The following is a 26417-nucleotide window of genomic DNA, read 5'->3' on the forward strand; positions in this document are numbered from 1 at the left end:
CTCTCCTACTTCTATTTCCACTGGTAAGGCTTGACTTTGGCCTAGCTACATAGGGTTAAGTAAGAAATTCTGCTTTGTATTTGTTTTTTTCCAGAAATTAGGAATATTATTCAGTCGTTTGTCTTTCTTTACTAGAATAACACATATTTTATATTTCTGGGAAGGCTTTAGCCTAAGTTAGAACATTTTTGTGAGGATTTGATATCAGTCTAACTCAAATTCCAGACCTCACAGATCCACTGTTTGACTGCTGGAGGGCTTTTACACACCTTTAGCCCATGGTTGACACTCAGCCTAGTTCCCCTAGGTTAATGTATTGCTGCTTGGGATCATCCCATTTGTTTTATCCTTCTCTATGGATATTTTATATTTTAACTAGGTGTACTCAAAAGTATCTGACCGACAATGTCTTTTTCAAATACAATGCATCTGTGTGTTCAGAATCTAATTTAATAAATTCATTATTTGAGTGTCAGTCCATTTTATATATTTGATTTGATACTTTGATTACCTGCTTCCTATAAATAATTTCTAACACAGATTGCAACCCTAAGAAAATATATTTGCATCCCCTCCCAGTGGAAACAAATATTTGATGATTGTTTTACAGCTTCCCGCAATAACTCTTGTATCTTCTTCCTAGGGCAAGTGGAACTAGTGAGGAGCAGATTGGTTCCTGAGATGTTGTATCGTAAACTCATGTGATGTATTTAAATTTTAAAACTGGGTGTGCAAATCAGAAGCAGGTGGTTTGCATTTGAATGGGTCACTTCCTCTTCAGCCTTTCCAAAGAAGTCCAAACTACTTTGTAAATTTATCTGTAGACAAACCAGGAATGGAGTGTTTTAAGATAGCCCTATTGAATAAACATTGATGAAAAGAAACATTAATACCAAAGAAATAACTTTAATGTCATTTAACACGTTGTGCCCCAACCTCAATAAATAAATAATATGTGCTGAATTGAGAATGCAGAGAAAGTGCTGGATGCTGGGAAATCAGATGCTGTAACCCTCAGAGCCTTTGGCCATCAGTAGAGTCATGTTGTTAATAAATACAGTCTTAATACTGGTTGTATTTCTTACTTTGCAAGTATTCCAGATTTTAAAACGATGCCCTTACATTGTTAATTGTTTAAATTCACAACAATATCACTGACCAGTAGGTAGACAATAGACCATTAGGCCATGTCTTTACAGGTTAGGCCTTTAGGAGCTAATATGAAGATTCAGACAGAAGCTCCTCTTTATTCACAACTATTGAAACTGCTATGTGACATTTGAAATGACTAAATATGATAAGTTTAAAATAAAACATGTAATACATTTCACATACAGTGTAACATTTTATGATGCTAGGAGAAAATAACAGTATTATATATATAAATTTTCCTCATTTTAAATATGTGTAGCCCAAATTAAGAGCCTAACTCTAAAAATCATTCAGTTTACTCTTGACAGACAGAGAGTGATATAGAAAGAATACAAAATGTATGTGTGTGTGTGTGTGTGTGTGTGTGAGAGAGAGAGAGAGAGAGAGAGAGAGAGAGAGAGAGAGAGAGTTAATGTGACCACCATTACTGAATCAAACACCCATGTCCATGCAGGTTGATATCATTCCCTGATGTGACCACAAGGGGCAGGGAATTGAAATGTAAGCTACACAGTAGTCATTATCATTTAATAAATTCACTTGGGGATTGGAGAACCTATCCATGAGGCTACAATAGTAATGTATGTGTATGGACAAGGCTTCCAGTAATGTTTAATTATAATATAATTTATAATAATAGTTGTTACTGTCAGTTATATAAAGGTTGGCACAATGTGTAATTTCCCAGTCATATCTCTTTGTCAATTCAGTTCTACAAAAAAACATGAATTTAAAACTATTTTTGTAGAAATATTTATAATGAACTTGAGCAAATATTTTTGTTATTATTAACATTAAAACAAACACATTAGAAGTGCACACTCAAAAACTCATCATTATTAAATATATTAAGAGGACAATATTTGATATGAAAACACTCTTTTGGGAAGGCTTAATGTTAGATCATTTCTGTGTGGATTTGATGGCATTCAGCCACAAGAGCTTTATTGATGTCAGATACTGATATTGTATGATAGCCTTTGGCTATGAAAAGTTATTCTGGCTCATCCAAAATGCATTATATGAGGCTCCATCATTCCTTAGCCCAGTGCATGGTGCTGGTTTATATCTCTCCATCTATCTACAGGTATTGGGCTGGGTGATATTAGACTCATGTGCAGCTGCTCTAAAGTGTTCCATTCCAGTAAATGTTTTATTAAACTGTTTATTGAAATGCAATGCATTGAAAAGTGTGCTTAAACAAGTGCAGTTTAAATAATGCGCATTGAAGTATCAGCTCCAGTCTATCTGTCAAAGCCTGTCCAGTCTTATAGTGCATCACTGACAGAGGCATCAGAATGTATTAACGTGTCAAAGAGAACTGTGTCAAAAAGTATCATGACAGCATAAGCCAAACATGGAAAAACTGCCCGAGGAAAGAAGAGTAGTGTCTGAATGTGGAGGGTTGTGTGTAGACCACCACTTCAACCGTGTCTTTGCTAAAATGTAGCCTCTTACACCCTCAAAAATGTCTTAATTTTTATATCCCTTGCCAAGATGTAATTAAAACAGTGTTATGTCAATGTCATCAAGTTAATATTTATGAAAAGACCTCATGTTTGGAAATCACTCATATTTAGTGCGTATATGTAAATGTGCAATTTGAAAGAAAAAAAAAATCTTGGATGCTGCAGCAGTGGAGAAAAACACTGGCTTGATGAGTCATGACATCTGGAAAGGATTACTGCGTGTTTGGAGAAAGCCAACAGACACCTTCAGTGCATATTGACTATTCCTAACTGTTAAGCACAGTGGCATTCTTGATGGTAACTGACTACAGTAATTAACTTGGCAGCACTGTATGTGTAGGCTACAATTTTAATGTATTTTGCTGAAGCTAACATGAACTTTCTCTTTAGATTATCACCCAAATATTTCTCCCTATGAACTAAAATTTCTATGGCTTGCAGCACTCCCTTCAAAAGAATATGGAGCTTCTTCAGAATTCTCTATTCTTTATTAGGTGTTATATCCATCTATTGTCTAGGGCTTACATAGTTGTTTTGAACAAATGTCTAATTCCATGAGGAACAGAGCTCTTTTAACAATGCTTTTCTTTATAAATGACTCCCAGTCGCACTCAGTAAAATTGTCAAAATGAATGCTGCCTACAACAATGACAGCAACAAATATATAAAAAAAATAGAAAAGAAAGAAAGAAATAAAAACATGCTGTAAAATGTGATGATGAAACATTGGGTTCAATATCACTCAACTCCTGCAGTCAAGGGTGAGTTAATGATTTAGTCTTTAATTTTGTGCAGGCAGATCCAGTGCCAAGGTTTAATTAAATAGCGCTGGATCTTATTCAATCTCGCAAATGAGAGCAAATCCCTAATAGCATTCTAATAACTAGCGAATATATCCATGCCTTTAGGCCGTAGATGTCGCATTACATCTACACAATTTGCAGAGTTGCCAATTTGGTCCTAATATATTCCCTGTGTAGTCTTCACATTTGTAGGCTTCACTCAGCAAAAAGATCAGAAATGCTGGTTTTTAATTGGCCAGAAAGAAGAAGGTTCTAGAGGGCAACAGTAAGGATGTGCTGTAAGTTATGTATAATATATGTGGAATTCGGAGTGTTATGATATGTGTTTGCTTCTTTGAGCCGGTAGCATTCTATAGGCTATTCCCACCGGACAGGATCAAAGATGTATAGAGCAAATTAATTCCAGCTAAAAGAAAAGAAAGCATGCTGGGAGATGAGTGATAATCCATGTTTTGTGAGTAGTCAAGCTCCAGTGCTCCCTCTGTGTAGAGTCAATATTACGCGCTTCCATAGAAGTAGCGTTATGTAGCTAAACATAGAGCCAACAGTGTAATTGTATTTTCATTTTCCTTTACAAACGTGCAGTTAGGCGAAAAACTAAAAAATAAAAAGACATTCACCATGTAAATACCCAAGTCAGACGTCCATTTACACACACACAAGCAAGCACCAATGCAATAAGTGGCAGAAATGGCTCCCCAGCTCTAAATAACCCATATGTTGTGCTTGTATTTGATATGTTTACTTATGAATACTCGACTGCCGCGGTGCAAATTAGCGCCTTTGATTCACTGTTGTTATTTATTTCTGTGTGTAATGTTGTTTGGCCGCGTGGCGAGGATAGTGGGGGTGGTGGAGTCGGGGGTGGTGGAGGGGGGTTTGAGCTGAATTAATTTCCTCTCCAAGGGTTTGGTGTCAGTGTTTGGAGCAGCGATGAATTATGCCGCACGCACACAACGTGTCATTTCCTCTCTGCCGGGCAACATTGTCACCATTTGGTAACCTGAAAACAAATTATCCTCGGCTGGCACGAGTTCAAATTCAATTATGGCAGCCCACAGTAATTACGCAGAGGTATAAAAGAATAATAAATGCAAAATAATTAATTAACCTAATAATCTTTATTTATGCGCCCCTCGTATTAAGGAGCTGATCTCTCCATTGTGGCAAAGGCCTCTCGAAATTAGACACTGCACCTGCCAATGCATGAAAGCCATCAGTGCCATCTAAGGCCTGTTATTTATAACGAGACTCACCTGTTCTGTTAGAGAACCAAAATAAGACCTTGTGTGGTGTGGGCACCTCTTGTCCACATCTATAATGTGTTTGTCCCTATAGGTGGTACCACCACCGTAGGTCAAAATATGTCGGTGAATTTTACGGTGGAAAACTGTATAACCATGACACTAAAAGACTGTAAACTCTAAAAAGGTTGAAAACAGTCTCTGTAACAGTGAAATACCATAAATACTTTTTATCAGCCAAAATACATATGTTTACATCTCTTTACTGTAAAAAAAGCAGTATTTCACTGTTAAACACACAAACCATTAGGGGTGGTACAAGTGTCCAAGTACTGGGAGGTGCTGAGACTCATGACTCATTAGGGAGCTCCCAGCATGCCTTGCTTCTCCATATTTTCTGTGATTTTCTGAGTTTCTTTGTTTTTTCTGTCTTTGAGACTTTTTGATTTTGGGTTACATTGGAGTGATTATTTTGTGTATTTGTGTGTGTGTGTTTGTGTTTCTGTGCATGTAATGATGAGATGAGTGTTGGTCAGGAAAGTTCACCATCAGCCTGTGTTCCTAGTGCTGGAGTGTGGCCCTCAGATACTGCACATTTCTTTGGTGCTTTCGGCATTATCTCCTTTTAAGGGCTGAATACAGGATGCAGTTTGGCCTTTTTACACAATTTACATGTTTGTCACAATTTGTTACACAATTTACATGTTAATTTTATGGCAAAGCAATTTTTCTTTGTTATTTTTATTTAAATACTATGGATTTTTTACAGGGTATATCTGTTTTTTTTAAAGAAATGTGCTGTAAACAAAACAGTTCTTAAATGTAAAATTTATGATTGCCAAAAACGTGACTGTATATTTTACAGTGAAATTCTGGCAACCACAGCCAGTTTTTACAGTGTATGCCAATTTGTAGACAACACTTATTATTATAAGTCAGTTAGGGTGAACCTTGAGTGGATACAGATTATCTCCATAGAAGAGGACTGCCAACATAATTGTATGCTCTAGAGTCTAAAGTCACCATGCCCAACACCAAGCATCAGCTAGAGGGTTTTAAAGCCAACAGTATTGGGCTGTGGAGTAGTGGAACTGCATTCTCTGAAGTACTGGAACAACAGTCAATTCCTTGAGGATGAGTTGGAGTGGCATTTTTGTGATCCATCCTTAAGCATTCAACATCAGTACCTAACCTACATAATACTCGCTGGGATGAAGCAAAGAGACCATCAAGTCCTCAAAGAAATACACCAACGTTTAGATTAAGCCTTCCCAGAAGAGAGGACTCCACCAAATTGGGACAGAAAGAAGAGATGTTTCCAGAAACTTCTTTTTTTACTGGCCATATACCAGTATAAACAATCGTGTCTGTCAAGATCAACCAGGATTTGAAGCAAATATAAACTAATAATCAAGAGTAATATTTAATGTGGTTAACATTTTAGGTAGGAACGTAGTTAGAGCATGAGGATTATGTGAGGCCTCAAGAACAGGTTTGATTAGACTCAGCTTCACAGCATTTAAAGTACACTACTGTGCAAAGGTCAAACACCACCTTTCTTTTTTTATTTTCCAGTCAAATCAGCCCTTAAGTGTAAATTATACCCTTTGTCAATGTCAGAGAAACAGAATGCTTACAGTGCGTACAAAACATAAAATTACACTGCATCAACATAGTATTTCAGACGTGATTTATATGCCCTTCCTTGGCTTCTATTACAGATTCAAAATAATGATTTTAGTTTTATTATATATATATATATATATATATATATATATATATATATATATATTATAGATCATATATTTCAGGTATATGCAGTGCCTGCCTCCAGCCCATTGTTTGTTCTGAAAGCACTTGCAGCCTCTGTGTTGATTTAATGGAGTTTCTTTGTTCTATATTTCATTTCTCAATAACAGATTGTGTTCCACATACTTTCAGACCTGTGTTTTTGTGTTGTTTCCTCATAGCAGAAAGATATAAACAGGACTTTATTATGGCTAGATCTACTGTATGCAAATTTGCTAATATACATTTTCCAATAAGGAAATGGTATGCCACTAGCTGTGAAGGCCAGTGTGCAACAGGCAGTTGTAAAAGTTCTAACTTACTTTTTCAAGGATCAACTCTTGAATCTGACATATATGTATTAACTTTGGGTTTATGGAGTGTAATGCAAGACCTTGGTGGTAGAATATTTTCTCTTCTTTGATTAAAAGTTAGGAACAGGCTTAGTTTCTTTCATCGCATTCTGATCATTTCTGAAGAAAGTACTGCATCGAATGATGAAAAGTTCAAGTCTGCTAACAAGTGGTATATGTTATGGATATTTGAAAAGTGGATCTTTGAGAAGAACCTGATCCATCGTCTCTGCTGGCATCAATATTCAGACATGTCCGCACTCTGAATCTGATATGAACTGAGGTTTTGACACGCAAACACACCAGACTGGAAAGTACACCATACTGAGATACATGTGTTTGGAAAAGCCCCCATATGTTAGTTACAGTTCTGTTACTCCTTAATAACCCATGGCAGTATAGGGTAATAAACAGTAAATTGGCATTACATAAAGGCAGAGGCACTAGACATGCCAAGAGCCTGATGAAGTCGAAGCCTGTAGATATATCCTCCGCTTCCCTGTGGAGAAGAGAAGCTGAAATTTGGAGAGCTCCTGCGATTATGGACTCGGAGAGAAATGGCAAGTGGTTCAATGTTTACATGTCTTAAAGGTCGTATTAGGCACTGAATAGCCAATGAGAAAAGGCCAGCCAGGTCTCATCCAATCAAACGAGAGTAAATTTACTCTATGCCGTCGGACTATCTTTCTAGCAAATAATAATGTTTTTGTGGAGTGAAGCATTACAGCTGGGAAATCTACAGCTCTCTCTCTCTCTCTTTCATGCTCTTTCTCTCACGTACTCACACCTGTATTTTTCTCCTCTATAACTCTCACTATCTATCACTCTCTATCTCTCATCTCTGCCTTTTTCTGCTTTCTTTTTGCTTCCTGTCCATTCTCTTCTCTCACACAGTCTCTCTCTCTCTCTCTCTCTCTCTCTCTCTCTCTCTCTCTCTCTCACACTCTCTCTCTCTCTCTCTCACTCTCTCTCGCACTCTCTCTCTCATTCTTTCTCTCACCCCCCCTCTCTCTCTCTATCTCTCTCTCTCACACACACACTCTCTCTCTCTCTCACTCTCTCTCTCTCTCTCTCTCTCTCTCTCTCTCAGTGCTGAATACATTTGCTCTGCATTTTATGTGGTACTCTCGGGGGCTATTGCCTTTATTACAGCATTCAGTAATGAGGTGAGAATAAAGATTAAACCTCTCTCTCTCTCTCTCTCTCTCTCTCTCTCTCTCTCTCTCTCTCACACACACACACACACACACACACACGCACACACACACATACACAATTTCACTGAAAATGACTAGTTGCTACATGCATAAAAAGTTGTGTTTTACATCCTCAGCCACATTAGAAACATATGTAACAATAGATACATAGATAGATGCAACAAATAAATATAACATGAAGTAAAGTGAGTGTCCATCATTTGTCATGTTAAAGCTTACTTTCTTTTCAAGAAACTTAAAGAAAATTTAAATCCCTGTAACACAAACACATTTAGTGATGCTGATCTCTGTTGTGGACAGTTCACTATTCTGAGAACAGCTGCAGCATCTTTGTTTGATTTGCTAATGTTCTTCCTTGTCTTCAGTAATAGCTTCTTGACAGGTCCACATCCTTTCTCATCCATGACATTTAAGTGTCTTGTCATCAGATAGGCAAAGGCACTTGTAGCTTTGTTTATCTGATAAGGACGTTTCGTTTATGGTGTACCAGCTCCTCTGTAGTTTGTATGTGTCCCATTTTTTCTTTAATCTGTCTCTGACTTAAGACTTATAAAAAATAAAACAAGGCGTCAGGTTGAAAGGTCACCAGATTGATTGCCTAAACTGGCAGAAAAAGGTGGCAAGGGGAGTGAAGGAACAACACTTTATTCTCCCTCAACATCCCTGGTAGACGTGCCATTGGGCATGCCACCTACACCCTAAGCATTCCTGAGGTGGCTACCAGCTGCACCAAGTGTTCATTTTCTCTAATCACTAGTGTGTGTGTGTGTGTGTGTGTGTGTGTGTGAGAGAGAGAAAGTTTTCACAGCCATAGCTGTGTTAAATGCAGGGTCCAAATGTAGTGTTACATCTGTGCAATGAAGATAAACATGTTTCACTTTCATTTCAAATAATCTTTGAGATTTGCCCAGTCCTTTGGTTTGTAAAATCACAGGGAAACACACTAGAAAACACTCATTTAACCTCAAGAACTGAAAGGAAATATTTTGATGTTTTAGACTAAACAAAAATGCAGGATTTCTTTTTCATCTATTTGTTTAAAACATTGTCCTCCATATTTTCCCTATTTAAGCCCATTTACATCCAAACAGGCTGTTGTTTACATGTACTATGGTCACTATTTGGAGACGAGTGCTGAATCATATAATGGCAGTGCATTAGCTTTAATATAAACACCTCTCACTTGTGCAACTGGAGCCCTACATATTTGAATGACTGTTTTCATGGGGAAGCTTATGAATTATTCATGGCTTGTTGAATAGAGTGGTAGCAGAGCCCCAAAGCTGCGTGAAGGGTGTGTCAGAAGCGCGCTAACAAAGCAGTTCAATGTTTTTTTTTCATGGCGAACAGAGTAATTATTAGATTACATCTTGAATATTGGGATACGTAAGGTAGACTCAGGGCCTTGTTTTTGGTAATTAGTGCTGTTCCTCTGCTAGGGACAACATACAGTTTATGAGAATCCAGTTCTGCAGCAGCTCTCAAAGGCAGCCTCAGTCTGGAGAGTAATTAGCACCGAGCTTTGATGAATTTGCAGACTACTACATTATATTATTCTCAATTAAAACCTGTCTTCCACGGCATTAGTCATTTTAACGCTCCTCATTCATACTAATTAGCGCCAGTCTCTGCTGCCTCCGAGCTGAAGAGGATATTTCAGCGTCCCATTAAACGATGCCCAGATACTGCCGTGATTGACGTCCTGTGAAACTTGCTGAAGTAATTACATTATATGCCTCAGTATGTTCCTTACTTTCAACCCATCCTCATCTTTACCGTTAAGGAGTTCCTGCCCCCCTCCCCCTCCCCCCCAGCCCCTTTACTTGTCCTAACCCTTCATGCCTTTCATTCATTTTTTATTAATATTATTTGTGATATTTAGTATTACAGAATTTCTTAAACCAACATATGATTCCACTCATGTTACAGATGACAGTGAATGTAGTGTTGGGAGTCTTGCCCAAGGACTATTAATAGTGCAGCAATGTGTGGTTACCTGGGCAGGGAATTGAACTCAGAAGTGTCTCCCACTACATTACATCAATCATTGTCTCGATTTAGATTTGTTTTCACTTACGGGCCTGTTACAGCACTGGCTTGTATTGTGTGGGCCCAGATTTAGTCACACACACCTGCTAACTGTAACTGAGTTAGAGCAACCAAACTCCCCCTGAGTCAATTCTATCATTCAAGGCCAAATGTGGGCTATAAATATAACTGCAGCTGTGGGCCAAATATTCACTGCTATCTTGGTGTCTTGTATAATTTGCATAAAGAAACCTTCCTTGGGTCACTATCTGTGAATAGTTTACTGTATTCTCTCTGTGTTTGTGTGGGTTTCCTCCAGGTGCCCCAGTGTCCTCTCCCAGTCATAAAACACACATTGGTTTGCTGATTGGATGTGTAATATCATCCACTAGGGTGAGTGTGAGTGACAGTGTGAGTGTGTAATGTTCTGTGAAATATTGGCCCCCTGTACAGAGTCTGTTCTTTCCTTGCACTCAATAATTGCAAGTACGCAGTGGACCTACCCAACCCTTGACAGGATGAAACAGTTACACAAGATGAATGAATGAATGATACAATGGTGACTTGTTTAATTTCATAACATTAAGGGAACATTAATCAATGATGTTTGCTAGAGAAGGACCAAACAGAGAAGAGAGAGTAGGAGAGAATATAAATGACAGAGCGAGAAGAGAGAGAGAGAGAGAGCGAGAAGAGAGAGAGAGAGAGAGAGAGAGAGAGAGAGAGAGAGATTTGGCTGTCCATGTAAGCGTGTCATTAACCTTAAATCAGTTTAGATTTAGTAAACACTATCTGCTGGCAGCAAGCTGTTTCTTTTCAGACACTGGAGAAAAAACAGATTTCAGTAAACAGCTCAAGCTGTTGAAGCAAAACTCACTGGATTTAAAATGATCAGAAAGTTGGACTCTACAGTTATTTCTGAGACATGAGATACATTAAACTCTACAGATTTCTCTCTCTCTTTCTCTCTCTCTCTCTCTCTCTCTCTCTCCACTAATCAAATGTTTGGACACGCCCACTCAGGGAGGGTTTCCATGGTTTTGGGCCAGTACCAGTCAAAAGTTTGGACACATCTTCTCATTCAATGTTTTTTCTTTGTTTTTTTTAATTCTTTTTTACATTGTAAATGAACATGAAAAACACATATGGAATTATGTAGTAAACAAAGAAGTGTTAAACAAACCAGACTATGTTTTATACTTTAGATTCTTCAAAGTAGCCACCTTTAATTTTGATGAGAGCTTTGCACACACTTGTCGTTCTCTCAAAAGGCTTCACGAGGTCGTCACCTGGAATGGTTTTCAGAGAACAGCTATGGCCTTGTCAAGAGTTAATTTGTAGAACTGCTCGCCTTCTTAATGTGTTTGAGACCATGACTTGTGTCGAGCAGAGGTAGGGGGTGGTACACAGTTCTATACAGTGACCCATTCCACCAATGACTAATGAGAAGATGTGTCCAAATTTTCGACTGGTCCTGTATGTGTTATATATTCTGACAATGAAACAGCCTCCTAATTTTATCAGCTCCACTGACCGTATACATGCACATTTTTTTTAGTTTTACAGGTTCAAATTGTAGTCCGTCTGTTGCTCTGCATACTTTATTGGTGCCTTTTCACCCTGTTTGATCAAAAGTCAGAACCCCACAGGACCACCACAGAGTAGGTTTTATTTGGGTTATGAATTACTTTTAGCACTGCCGTGACAAGGATCAGTGTTATTGTGTGTCACAGTGGTACATGTGGATCAGACACAACAGTGCTACTGGAGTTTTTAATAACCACCCTATAACACAGCGTATAAGAGATCTCTGCTACCAAGTTTACTGACAGTGGGCATTGGGCATGAGGAATTTTGGCTCATGTGTGGCTGCTCCAGATAACATTTCATTTCATTTTCAGTAGGGACTATACAAATGCCTGTATTCGTACATCAAGTGTGTCTGCATACCTTCAGAGAGATAGTGCGCATGGTTTTGTTTAATGTTCAGTGCCATTGTAAGAGTGAGGGTTTAACTCGTGCTGTGTGTCTTATCTGCAGGATGTGTTGAAGAAATAGCAAAGAGATACAGCCATGGTTAATGATAAAATCATCTGCTGAACATACAGAACCTGCTCCACCATTGCTGGACATGAGTGCTCATGCAAAAGAGCCCAGTGAATAACAATGACATTAGTATACATAACACTTGAAGGCATAGAAAACGCAGAGTAAGATTATGACCTACATTCTGAACATGTGTTGTACTGTAAACAGTGTTTCTGTATTCAGAAACTGCAGTGCACAAACAGTGTTTGTTTTACTTTACTGTACTTTTCCATTGGAAAGCAAATCCTAGAGCCATACTTAGGCTTAGGCTTTAAGTTATATATTAAGGTTATAAATTAAGTGTTTTCATGCTATGTATTTGAATTTTCCTGTACATAGACACATATTTTTAAGCATGTAATTGCTAAATGTTAATAAGTATTTTATTTCTAAGAAGAGGGGGTGTGTTTACGAGATGAGAAAATAGATGGTAATCAGATAAAAGGCCCAGACAACTTACACAAAAATAAAGCATTGGGTGGGGGGACAAAACAGAGTAAGACAATGTTGGTGGATTACCACATAACAGAAAAACCTCCATCTTCACACACAGCAGCAACACAAAAAGAAATAACCACGAAAATACAACTACATAAAAAAACAACAACATCAATAAACACAACAATGGAGTCTCGATGCATGCTGGGAGCTGCTCTGCGTAGGTCTGCTTCCCCCAAGCTTTCCACCACAAGTTGAACCTGTGGAGGACGCCACAATATAACAGAAAGAGAGACAGAGATTAGAAAGAATGTGAGTCTGTGACAGTGAGAGACAGAGAGAAAATAAAAAAAGAAGAGGGAGATAAAGGAGATAGTGGATGTGTGGAAGAGAATGAGACATAGGTAATGTGAGATATAGTGATGTGAATGTAGACAATGAAAATGAGAGAAAGTGAGAAAATGAAGAGATGAATAGATAAAGAGACAGATAGTGAAAGACAGAATGAAATATATGAAAATAAATAAATGGAAGTGGGAAAGATAGGGAGTGAGAGTCAGAGAGAGAGAGAGAGAGAGAGAGAGAGAGAGAGAGAAGCTTGAGGCTGTTTGCTGTAGAGTACTGTAAGCTTTACAAATTGCTTATTGGCTCCAGTGCCTGTGGGGCTGCTGCTATTGGTCAGTTTATTCATGTATTCACTTCTCCTTTTTGCTGGAGGTCATTCTAAATGGCAATTACAGGGTCGAGATGATTAGTTGATTTCTTGCCGTGTTTATTGCGCCTCTGCATGTGTGTAATGAGTAAATGTATGAGTATATGGCTGTTTTGAGGGTTATGCCGTGTGCTGAGAGCACATTATGTACACTTTTATTTATATAGTTTTGAGTAAATAATGTATGTTTCATGGGAATAAGCTCAAAAAATGTTTCCAAACACACACTCAGGAATATTGTTCATAAATCTCTGTGCTTAAAGGACAAGGCGTGCTTGGGGGCTCTTTTTACTCTTTTCCTAAGCATGATTACATCACCTGGCGAAATAAATGTCACACTCACGAGTGTATATTTACACCACACATTATATTTAAAACTTATGCGTCAGAGAGCAGGTCCCCCACATGGGGGCAGCCATTTTAAATATATGTTTAGTACAGAAATTTTTTGACACATCCAGGCCACCAGGTGTCAGTTTAGTGGCTGTTACATAATGTGAAGATGAATTGTTGGAAAAACACCTGGCTGCAAAATGGATTTAGTGTTGTAACTTTCATTTCACACACCATTCCAGAGTTCTTTGCGATTTAAAATATATATGCATAAACTTTGGTGCATTCTTTCATTTGAGCATGTTTGACAAACTGATTTGTGTGTGTGTGAGAGAGAGTGTGTTTATGTGTATTTTATTATCCTGTTTCCCCATCCAAGCTACGGAAATCCCATCAGATAAGACTGCAAATGGAATCTGTGAGCTGGAAGCTGTAAACCAAGGGGTGAGTGAATGAACAGAAGAAGTGAAGGAAGGAAGAAATGGGTCTGCTGCCTCAATATGTGCCGTAAATTCACTGGAACAGATGCATGTTTACTTTAACACTGAGCAGAAAGCCAGATTTTCTCCTAATTCCATGGACTTCATAACCATTAAAATAAAACTCCATAGTTTCTGTTTTATTTAGTAAATCTCAGCCTCCTGCACCTGCAGCATACAGTGAATTTTCATATTCCCATTAAAAAAGAACAGCAAACCTTTTCATTGTAAAGATGATACAAAAAGCTACAAACTGCCATCGGGCAGATGCTGATTACTGGGCACGATAAACAGTTACAAACTTTGTAGATTCAAAACAATTGCTTTAAGGCTCTCATATGATTTATCTTTTTCTTGTTTTTTTTTTCCACATGAAAATGTCTTTGATGTCTTACGTGTTCAAATATTTATAGTCACCCCTTAAAATAGTGAATTTAAAGGTGAACCCATTGTGAGTGACATCAGAGGCTTCATTACCACTGATGATGTGTGGCAGGGCATTTCTTTTTTAAAACTGCTGTACATTTTTAAAGGCTATTAATACTCATGTTAACATTTTCACTGTCCAATCACAGCCCATTTAAACTCTATTCTGTTTCTCTGCTTCTACACAGTAAGTATGATTTTAAATACCACAGCAATGCAGGAGAAGGATCCATGAGTGAAACTTTGAGGTGAAAGTGATCCAAAGGAAGTCAATTCTGAGGTGATAGTCAGATTAGGAAGTGAATGCTGGTGTGATTGTGAACTGAGGACGTAAAATCTGAGGTGATTGTGGACCAAGGTTGTATACTCCGAGATGATTGGTGCGCTCTGAGTGCGCTGAGGGGAGTAAACTATGAGGTAATTGTGAAGTAACTCTGAGGTGATTATGAGATAAGAAATAAATATTGATGTCATCGTGAGCAAAAGCAAGTAAACTCTCAGATAACTTCGAGAGTTGAGGGGATTATGAGTAAACCCTAAGGTGATAGTGAGTCGAAGGAATTAAACGCTGCGGTAATAGTGAGCTAAAGAAGTAAATTATGACGTGACAGTCGACTGAGGGGCGTAAACCCTGAGGAGATTGTGGCAGCTGAGGGTACTACACTCTGAGGTCATAGTGAGCCAAGTGTGTGTACTCTGAGATGATTGTGAGCTGAGGGAAGTAAATCCTGAGGTGATTCTGGGAACCGAAGGCAGTAAACTTTAACGTGATTTTGAGTGCTGAAGGAAACACCAGTCACATACAGTGAGGGAAACCAGTGTCTAACTCAGTAATCTCAGTAATCTGTCTCTGTGAGGCTGGATGTTGGTTGGAATTCTGATCACTAAGCCAGCTGCAAATACGCAATGGTTAATAAGGCAGCTCACTAGGAAATGAGACACACTCACAGTCATAATGTGTCACAAACACAGAGCCAACATATTCTTGTTAATATAAAAACAGCATTATGAGAAATGATATTTTATTTGCCTGTATTTATTAAAAAGTGCTGGAGTCATGTCCTATTCTGCAGGCAAATGTCCAGAAGAGGGTCTGCAGAAAGAGTGAACACTAATGAAAACTGTGTTATCTCTTATTAAATCACTGTTTGCTCTTCTACAGTGGAGAAATGTTCAGCTTCATTACAGCTGGTCTGTTCGCCTAGGACCTTTTGTGTTAAATGCCAACAAAAAAGGGATGAATGTGCAGGGTTCTATTGGGTTGAATGTAAACATGTCATTGGCAAACACAAAAATACACACACACACACACACACACACACATACGTGCGTTTCCATTTATTGTGGCAGAATTACATTAACTTTCACAAGAACTTACAATGAACAATCCCATAATGTAAGGCCACATGAATGAGGCCTGGTAAATGCGCGCACACACACACACACACACACACAACACACACATATGAACAGCTTTAATAAACAAACCGAGACGTGCCCTTCTGTGACTGACATGATGTTTGTTTTTGATTTGCTGCACAGAGTTAATTTCACCCCCTAATCCGACATGCTATCATTTAACATCTCCCCATGCTGTCACACACACACACACACACACACAGAGAGAGAGGGAGAGGGATGCTGCAGTGTGTTGTATCGAGGACACACTGCTGAATGAATGATGCTCCTGGCTGAAAATCCCAAGCCCAGAAATAGTCTGCAGATGCATTTGGAAGACATTTGTCTAACAGTGGCCTAGTTGGAGCTTGGACAGAGTTATCATTATCATTATACTGAGGTGCTAAGCTAAAAAAAGATTGTTTAGGTGTATATTTAAGAATTCTGGTGCAGAAAGGAGTGTTATTTTGGAATGAACACCATCAAAACCTTCATGGTTCTTATGCTGATGATGGTCCAACGATTTTTGTTTTGTTTGTTTGTTTTAAATACTTGGATTACAAAGGTTTTTCTTTATGCAAATGCTTCCCAAATATGATAACAATAGACAACTATATAGCGACAAGACAGTCTTAAGTCTTTTTTTACAGAGAAGCTGTATAATGCTTTATGCTATTTCATCTATTTTGGAAGTCCGTCATTTGAACCAAGTACGTTAATAAAACCATTCATGGAAAATGCACTGTATACAAACCCATTTAAAAGCTAGCAATTTACCGAATATTATATTTCAGAGAATTTGTAATTGTTTCACTTCTCTTTCATTCATCATTGCTAAATAGTCACTACATTATTTGAATTTGCACTCTTAGAAACAAACGTTCGTAAAATGAATAAATACAAATTAAAGTGTGTTACACACTGAACACAGTGTGGGGAAAAACAAACAATATGCAAATGGTAAACAAAACAAGAAGCTTTTTTATTTGCCCAGTGATTCCAGGTAGGCTCTGGACCTACCGTGACCCTGAACTGTATAAGCTCTTACAGATAATGAATGAATGAATGAATAAGGACTACATGGACAAAATGTCTTCTTCAGATGATGACTATCACCTTTTACTACTCACAGAAAAATGAAAATGCCAATACTGTCTATATCCAATTTTGGAAAAACAGAAAGAAACACAGAGCTGTGTCATCGCATACAGGAGCTGTACCTTTATAATGAGCAATCACACACACTTAAGGATGTCAGTAACCCACTTTGAATCAGTTATAAGAGATGACTGCATACATTTAGACATGTTGTGTGCAGGTAAATTTCGTCACACACCAAAGTCCTTGTTCAGTATTTTTGCTGTTTGTCAAAAGATGGTTGGTCAGAGACCTTTTTTCACTTGCGAACATTTGAAAACTGAACAAAAATAGTAACAAAGAGCGAATAAAATAATGCTGTTTTTTTGTCATCCAATATGTCATTGTTTTGTGTGAAGATATGATCATGTGCATGTGATACCAATCACAAAACTAATTTGCATTCTTTTATTCTATTCTTCCTTGTACAGAGAAGAACAAGAAGAAAATGCAGTAGAGACTGAGAGAGATTTATTAGAATAAGATTAAAGTGAAAGAATGGCTAAGGGAAAGAAATACAAAAAGAAAGTGTGGGAAAGAGTGAAAAAGAAACAGACAAAAGAGAGAAGGTAAAGAGTGAGAGAGAGAGAGAGTGTGAGAGAGAGAGAGAGAGAGAGAGAGAGAGAGAGAGAGAGAGAGAGAAACAGAAAAAAAGAGAGTGTGATTAATTTGTTTTGGAAATGAGCCAGAGCACTACCCAGTATCTCTGTAACCCTTCCCCCACTTCTCTCTTTTTAAACATTTCTCTTCTCTACAGATGGTGTGTACTACTGACACCAATGCACACAAAAGCCACTCACCTCTTTTTTCTCCAAGTGTTTCTGTATAACTAGTCATTTGGTAGGAGCGAGCGTTGGGCTGTTAGAAGTGGTTTGGGCCGCTCCAACCTCAATGCCATTCATTGCCAGAGTCCCCAGCAAAAAAAAATAAAAATAATAATAACTAGCAGAGATGAACAAATCACAAAGTCTGTGGGCCCCTGGCAGGGGGCCAACCTGTGCCGCCGGGCCTCCACATCTACAATAATAACAGCCTGGAGATTATTTTCTGTGAAAATAGACTCTCCACAAGCCTGCACATATGGAGCCTGTCTGGCAGCCTACCTCCAAATGGCATGATCTTGTACTTTAACCAAAAAAAAAAAAGCCTTAAAGTACAGCTCTACTGTGGCTCAAGGATATAAATCTACTGACTCTGTGCAAAAATGTTGATTCCTTTCAAGTACTCCTTTACATTTATTGTATTTGGCAGGCAGTTGTACCCAGAGAAGCTTGCAATTTTAATCCTTTTACAGATGTAGAATTAGGAATCTTTCTCAAGGACTTTTATTATTATAAAACACTGTGGTTGCCTGGGTTGGGAATGAAACCCCTGTCTGCCTGACAAAAAAAGTCCTGTTTCCAGCTTCCTATGGTCTCAAAATGGACTATTTCTGCCTAAAAAAAACATTCATAGGTATTGTACAATGTGTATGAACTATAGCTCCCTCTTGTGAAATTCTGAAGTGTACCCAGCATGAAAAATCAGACTTAACCCTGCTCTTAACCCTTACCACAGCCCTACCCCTAGCCATAATCCCTAAACATAACACTACATTTTACCATCATTCTAACCCTAATCCTAAAACTAACCTAGAAGTAAGCTCCAAAAGTTTAGAAGTGGCAGGATTTTCTTCTGTATACCATTATCCTATGGCATCTCCTAGCTCTGTTTCTATGATTCTTCTTCATAACCATAACTGACAGTTTGTGTGGGTTCACTGAATGTTTGAAAACATGTTTTGAAAGCTGGCAGGGTGGGCGTGGCTTAGTCCCAGAGGAGGTTTCAGAGTACCTGTCAGTCAAAAATCTGTGACCAATGGCGGTTTCAAGGTAAACGAGATCTTCAAAGACCCTCCCACCCGTGAAAACTGTTCCAAAGTTTAGAAGCAAAACAAATAAATTATACATATAATAATTTATATATATATAGTATTTATTTTCTGGATTATTTCATTTAGAATTATTCGGCATATGCTATAATTTTGAGATCTCTTTGGTCCTGAAAATATATGTGCAGTGATATCTAGTTCAACACACTGTTATGTGAGCACAGCCTTTGTTTGAATTATGTATTATGTCTTCAATATCAATGTAAATATTTGCTAGCATTCAACCTAATACTGCAAGAATATGCCACAGAAAATAGCATTATTTATTCAGGGAACTCTACTTCTGTGTCAGTATTTGCATTTGTGTTATTAATGTCATATATTCACTGTCCAAAATAAAATATATCTCCAACACAGAAAAAATACCTTAACTTTCAGTAGAAGTCAATATAAAAACTATTTTGTATAAATAAGAATTTTATTCCAAATAACAATGTGAAGGAGAGTTACTGTGTTCAAAATACATAGTAAACTAAAACTTTACGCTATATTGAATATATAAACAAAGAGTCCCTAGGTTTATTTTCCACACAGAACCTACAGTGTCTGAGTTCTTTTTAGAGTGTGCTATTTGTTGGGTGCTGCTATTTCTGAACCTCTACAGTGTCCTGATTTTATGTGCAGTGACATCTCGTCTAGTTCCACTCACTGGATCTACAATGACATAAGAACATAGTGGGTTTTGTTTAATCATTGCTGCAGCAATTCAAAAGTGTACTTGCACTGATATTACACTGTTACACTGTGCACTGATATTACAAGGGTATGTAACACCTTATTATTACATGCAGTCTGCCTTCTGTTTCCTCGGCTCAGATTCAGCGAAGCGCAAGTCCAAAATTTTTTTGGGGGAAAAAAAAACAGAAATCCAGAATGTTCCAAAAAGTAAAAGCCAGCCAGACCCAACTGAAGCCTGCAGTCATTTCACACATCCCCAGTCTTTCTCCAGCTCCCATAGTTTGAGCATTGTCCACCTCTCGTCTCATTTATTTATTACTTTTGTCTGTGCTGAACATGTACAGAACTGTTTCTTGTGTTAATTCCATGAACAATACAGTATAGCAACTTTTTAAACAATGTTTACATTGTTTAAGGTATTATACTAACCTAGAGATAATTTAAAGTGTGCAGGAGGTAATGAGTATAGGTTACATGCAACTGCTACACCATTTTATAAAAGTGAATTGAGCATCCACAGATTTTGGTATCCACAAGGGGTCCTGGAACCAATCCTCAATGGATAAGAGAGGCAGGCTGCATAGAAAATGTATTACAATGCATTCTATTTATATGTTGGAATAAGCTGCCATATCCAGATATGCTATTTTTATTACTATATTTCATTTTCAAAGGGGATACACATCAAGAAGACATAGTAGAAAAGAAACTTAAAACAAGCCCCCCTCCCCCTCTCTATGTCCCCATTGTCTCATTCTATATTTCTCTCTTTATCTCTCTTTCTTCTCTTAGCTTTTTTTCTTGCTATGTATCTGTTACACTCTCCTCTCCCTCTGTCTTTTCTCTTTATTTTCCCCACTTTTCTCTCTGCACTTCCATTGCATATGTCTGCTTTTCTTTATCTTTCTGTCACTCCTTCTTTATCTCTCAGCCTTTTGCTTTTCCTTTTGCGTTCTCCTTCTCTGTTTTCTTTCTGTCTCTTTAACCTCCACTCACTCTCTGTTCTCTCTCTCTCTCTCTCTCTCTCTCTCTCTCTCTCTCTCTCTCTCTCTCTCCTCTCTCTCTGCATCCAAGTATACATCCATCTCTGTCTTTTGGCTCTTTCTCTCATTCTTACTTTATCTTTCTTTCTTTCCTTCTCTCTCTCTCTCTCTCTCTCTCTCTCTCTCTCTATCTATCTATCTCTTACTCTCTCTCTCAGTTTGGGATTCATGGAGAGTGATAAGGATGCATTGAGGGCTCTTGGACACGTGTTTCTGTCGTTTGACATAATTGCCGCTCTGTCTCTCGCTCAGTATCTCAGCTACATCAATCTACTGGAGTCTGAGCTGTCACAACACTCAGCACATACACACACACACATACACAGAAAGAGAGAGAGAGAGAGAGAGAGAGAGGGAGAAAGAGAGAGAGAGAGAGAGAGAGAGAGAGAGAGAGAGAAAGAAAGAGAGAGAGAGAGAGAGAGAGAGAGAGAGAGAGAGAGAGAGAGAGAGAGAGAGAGATAATATATATATAATATAGACCCAGGAAAAAAATACACTTGGCCACTGAATGATGTGTCAGAAAGAAGCCATGGCTGAATTTATGTGTATGTACTGAAACTGACTCCATTACCTTTCTAAAAATATTCCAGAGACGGAATGAGAGAGTCAGGATCTAGTCTAAATCAGGATCAAGTCTAAATTATTGCTGTAACATCAAACTGGGGTGTGCACTTTCAGCCTTTAATAAACAAATCATGCCTGATGCACATATTAAAAGTACAATATAGTGAATGTACTGTGTATTATATATAACTACTCTTAATTTTAATGAATATAAGAGAGCAGGTTTGACAAGATATAAAGATAGATTTCCTGAATGGTGTAAAAATTAAATCTAAATAAAATGTAGTAATGACGTATTGACATTAGCAGTGACCAAAGTTCTCTTCGATTGTAGCATGATCCTGTTCTTGTGCCTTGACATCTGCTTTGTGTTAATGCACATTTCTGTAGAAAGTCTAGAACCATTTTTTCTATAGTATAATATAGTATACAATAGAGAGAAATGCTATTAAACTGCTGCTTATGGATTTTGACAGTATCAGAACACTAACAAGTCCAAATGGTTCCCACAGAAGCATCAATGCGATAAGATCCTACAAGCTGCATTGCATTTCTGCTAATGTGACAAAAAACATTGACTCATATCGTAAAAACTGCTCCCATTAAAATGAGGTGTATCCTTTACTTTCAGTTTTGAGCAAATAAAACAAATGCAATTACAATTACATGTACCTATATATATATATAATTGGCTTAGTTGTGATTGTTGTTATTACAATTTAATTACAGTGTAATGTGATTTACTATTATTATTGATATATGCGTATACCGATAGATAGATTGTTACAAAGGATCTGAAACACCATCATATAGAGAGACAGAAAGAAAAGAGAAAGAGGGAAGGAGAGATAGAGCTAGCTATGGGAGGAGTGAATGAAAGTCTTTAGATAAGAAAAAAGATTGTTTGGAGGGAGAGGCAATATTTCAGGGAGTGAAAAGAGAGCAGGCAATCTGCCTGTAGAGGGGGAAGGCTGCAGTGCTTTATAATGGAAGAAATTCAATGTGACATGTTGAGAATGAATTGCTCAGTCAACCAGAAATATCCCTTGTTCTAATGGCTTGGGACATTCAATGCTCTCTCTCTCTCTCTCTCTCTCTCTCTCTCTCTATCTCTCTCTCTCTCTCTCTCTCTCTCTCATATACCCACACCTTCGTCCTTCTTCATGCCCTGAATAATCTAAACACTGCTGTAAGCTTAAATATACAGTAACACCCCATAATTGCCTACCTGGTTTTATGATGTTTATAAATAGTTGACAGCTATTGCACAAGATACAAATCGAAACATGCACTTAACTACAGGGTACCATCTACTAGGAGAGCACACAGTGTAGCATAGAGGTAGTGGATGATTTCGGAGCTGGTTAAAGCACGGTAAACACAGCTTAATCTCTTAATTACTTACACGTGGAGGATTTGGAGAATGTGTGAGGAGCCCAGAGCTGTCTCACAGTGATGCTCCATTGAACCCCCATTTAATCTGCTTTTCTGAAAGGTTAAATTGGCAATAAATTCTGCGATCGGAGCCGAGCAGATGTGAAGAGACCGTTATGAATGAGATATTAATGCAGTCGACCCCTGCAGGGAGAGAGAATGTCATTATTCTGTATTCCGACATCGTTCTGGCTGAAACCGAGTTTTAGCTTTAGCAGTTACTCAGACTTGCCTGTAATGTTGTTTGGAAGCCGAGACAAAAGAAATGTTTTCTCTTTTTTTTTTCAGTGTTTGATGTCACCGCCACTTCTCTTTACCATAGCTTTCTTTCATGAAGAGAAATCTGTAAAGGTAGGTCTTGTTTAATGTTGGGGCAGACGACATGAATGGAGAGTGGCTGTTTTGAAAATACATTAACAAATGGATGTCCATTACAGGATTATTCATCACATAAACATACCGCGCATTGTTATTTCTAACTGAGTTACTGCAGTAACAGGCCTTTGTGATGGTAAACAGGTAATCAGCACTGTTACTTTTAACTATATTGTCTACTAGCATCTATCTGAATGACCTCTAATGCAACATCATGAAAGCTTGCCAGTTCAACACATGTTGGCCAGAATTGTGCTGAGTGATGGGAACAGAAGGAGGATCATCCTACTCCCCCTCCCCACAACTCCAGACAGAGCAGAAGATGACAGTTATGCTCTTGTGGATTTCTAGCTATGGATGGCAGTTCCATGGCAAGTCAACAAACTTATGAATCGAGATGTTTGCCCCATTTCGTAGTGCACATAGTGGTTGAACACACTCTAAAATAAACAGATTCAGGAAGATTAGGAAGAATTCAGTGTTACACTCTTTTATAATTGGACACCAGGCAAAATGGCCAAGACTTCAGTCTAAAGGTCAATTTAAGACTCAAGCCTTCGCAAGTGCTCGATGCCACTGTGAGCATTAACACTTGTGTTTTGGTGTGTCTGTGTTGCTCTGGAGTTACACAACCAAACCTCTAGGGCTGAATCACAAATATCTTCCTCAACTCTATGTGATGCAATGTGTTGGTGTAGTAGTAGAGTTGTACAGTTTAATATATCTGTAAAGGGCACTAATTAGGGGGAAAGGTGTTAATTTAGACAGAACGTAGTTTACATGCAGCACCAAGAAAGCAACAAGCCGCCACTTTTTTCCCACCTGGATCCTCGTGGCAAGCTTTTTTTTGTTTGTTTTTGTTTGAGGCATTCATTTTTTTCCCTTGTTCCACATTTTTATTTATTCATGATGTCCAAACCAATGTCTGAGGAACTGTCTCACCATGAATTTGCTGCTGTCTGCAGTCTCTGTAGCGTGGAGAAGAGGAGTTCATATCTCTGGACTTCCTGGGTTCAGCTTGATCCATGTTCATCTGACTGTGGACCAATGATTGGTCGTTGTGGTCTGCGTTAACACGACGCATATTTACATTTCTGGGGAGGTGCGCTTCAGGCTACAGTGGAGGATTTGTATGTTGATGTGGGACTTAAACATTGCTTACTGTGTAGGTTCGACCTAGAAGTTTAAATTGGCCTAAAAGCTAAGATTTGTTATGTTTTACTAGATTCATTACAGATTTGTGGCCGAATTAAAAATATTATCCTACAAGCACTGCACTTTATATTGTGCTTTTCAGAGCGTCCATTCACATGTTATGTATGCTACAGTGTTAAGAGGCATCTTTACAGAGCAAAGTTGATGTGAAACTTGGTTGAACTTTTTCATAGATACCTGAATGAAGGAATGGCAATACTGGTAATATGGTTTTGTTTAATAAAAACAGCACAATAACACATCCTTCCCCCAGGACTCTGTGTGTGTGTGTGTGTGTGTGTGTGTTTATACATGTCAGCTCAAACTGTATTCATATAGCTATACTTTATACCAGTGGAGGTACTGTTTATATTCATTATGCAATTCTGTATTCAAATATTCCAAAGTAAACATGAAAGCCCAAGAGCAGAGGTTTGGAGTACTTCTGCTTGACTTAACCCCTAATACTCCACAAGGACAAACAAAATGCATTAAATCTAGCAAACATCTCCATAATGCAGCCAATAATAATGTTACATTAATGTGCTAAAGTGTGTCAGAGTCTGAAATACAATGACACAATACAATCTGAGCCAACAAAAACTCACACACACATTTTCTGTTCTTCACAATATTTAGACACAGCACCCCATTAGTCACATCTCGCTTTTTGGCTCAGGATGGGGAAAAAAATCACATGCATAAATTCAATACATTTGTTACCATAGTAACCATTCAGCATGTCATTCACATGTCAAAGCAAATCAGAGGAGATGAGAGCTGTCTGCACTCGCCCCTTCCCACCCTCCCTTTCTTTCTCTCTCTCTCTTTCCTACCTCCCAGTTTCCCTCTAATTCTCTCCCTTCCTCCCTCTGTCTTTCGCTCTGTTTCTTTCTCCCCTTTCTTTCACCTTCGTCCTTTTCCTCCTCTCCCTTGTTATAGCTACAATATTAGACTCTATTAGTTTAAAAGATATTTTGCTCTGTTTTACTGCAGTGAAGAGAGGTCAACTGAGCACCGCATCCTTTTGTGTCTAAACAGACCTTGCTGCTTTTAGAAGTTATCTGGATGAGAACAAATTCAATTTGCAATTCAATGAAATATAAACAAAAACACAAATTATTATCAAGAACAGAATGTTTTTGTTGCTATTTTTTCTTTGTTTTTCTCATTAGGCAGCACAGCACTCATATCCACTGCTTTCATACAAACCTCAATCACTCTTCTGCCTGAAGTCCCTTTTGCACATGCACAGTAACCCAGAAATATTCATTTACCCTCCAGGGCCACTATATGAAAGTATCAACTCCAGCACATGTGAGTGTTGATCTGCTAATGCTCCGAAGTTTCTCCTGTAGGTGCTGCACAGGCGCTGCTCCACTCCTAAAGCACGCAGCATGTTTTCCACTGCAAGAACATGTCTGACACAGAAAACAACATGGCCTACATGTGTGAAAAGACCATGGGACATACCCCTGACCTGAAACTCTCCAGAGTTCATATGTTAAAGGAGCTTGAGATTGAAACCCAGAGCAGGGACAAGTGACCCATTCAGCTGACCCAAACACAGTGGGACTTTTGATGACTTTCTGGGTTTTTGTGTGTGTGTGTGAAGGAAAACAATTAAACTGAATATATGATCTGTGGGGAAAAAGACCTTGCATTTTGTGTCTAAACACTGGCTCCATCATCAGGAGATAAATGAAGAAGTCTGAAATGCAGTTAGTGATCTCCTGCAAAGGTCTTGAGCTGTCCAGTAGCATGGTGTTAATAGTTGTTCTAAAAGTGTGTTGACTGGATTTACAGTATCCACACAGTACCACCACAGATCAGATATTATTTGAGTGGTCAGTCTCTGCACTGCAGTGGCACTGAAGTGGTGGTTGTGTATGAGTGTGTGTAGCATTGGTATGAGTGGATCAGACACAGCATTGATGCTGGAGCTTTTTCCCGGCTTGAAATCACTTTGCTCTATTCCAAGTATAGAATAGAGGGACATAAACACTGCAGCAATGGCTTCAGGAGCAGTGAAACTACAATCACTTAAGTGAATACATGGAGTGATTGAGCTCTATGTTGCTAACTGGACAACTAGGAGCTCAAGTGACCGACTACATATTAATGTTGGATGAGC

General features: G+C 38.3%; 1 protein-coding gene across 1 annotated transcript in view; it reads right to left on the reverse strand.

Moving 5' to 3' along the window:
• The window catches only part of LOC136677165 (TOX high mobility group box family member 3-like), a 130568-nt gene that overhangs the window by 70273 nt on the left and 33878 nt on the right, over nt 1-26417 (reverse strand). The window lies entirely within an intron of this gene.

This window comes from Hoplias malabaricus, chromosome X2, assembly GCF_029633855.1.
Source record: "Hoplias malabaricus isolate fHopMal1 chromosome X2, fHopMal1.hap1, whole genome shotgun sequence".
Lineage (NCBI taxonomy): Eukaryota > Metazoa > Chordata > Actinopteri > Characiformes > Erythrinidae > Hoplias > Hoplias malabaricus.